Here is a 430-nt window from a genome sequence, read left to right on the forward strand (position 1 = left end):
CGAGGATAAAAACCTTGCATGGAGAACACCGGTCTAAAAATTAACACATCACCCAAAAGTAAAAAATATATGCTGTATATTTAAAAACAGCATTCTTCACACACTGAATAAACATCCACACAGCAATATATCTTCACTAAAATTAAACAAAACAAGTTCAGTCGTTGCATATCATTATGAATATGTAGGACCAACAAAGTTTAAATGCTTTCTCGGTTGCATTGGTCATGAATAAAACTCCATTCCCAATAATGACATACACAGAAATGCCACTGGAAGAAAATGTACAGGAAGACGTTAATGTCGAAAAAAGAAGAAGAAAAAAAGTTGAAACACTTACACGAATAATAATATTAATAAGAGAAGAAAGAAAATAATAGCAACAAGTTTTTGATTTCCTTCAGTAGTATTAAATGCACCTTACGAAGGG

Source organism: Penaeus monodon, chromosome 29 (assembly GCF_015228065.2).
Source record: "Penaeus monodon isolate SGIC_2016 chromosome 29, NSTDA_Pmon_1, whole genome shotgun sequence".
Taxonomy (NCBI): domain Eukaryota; kingdom Metazoa; phylum Arthropoda; class Malacostraca; order Decapoda; family Penaeidae; genus Penaeus; species Penaeus monodon.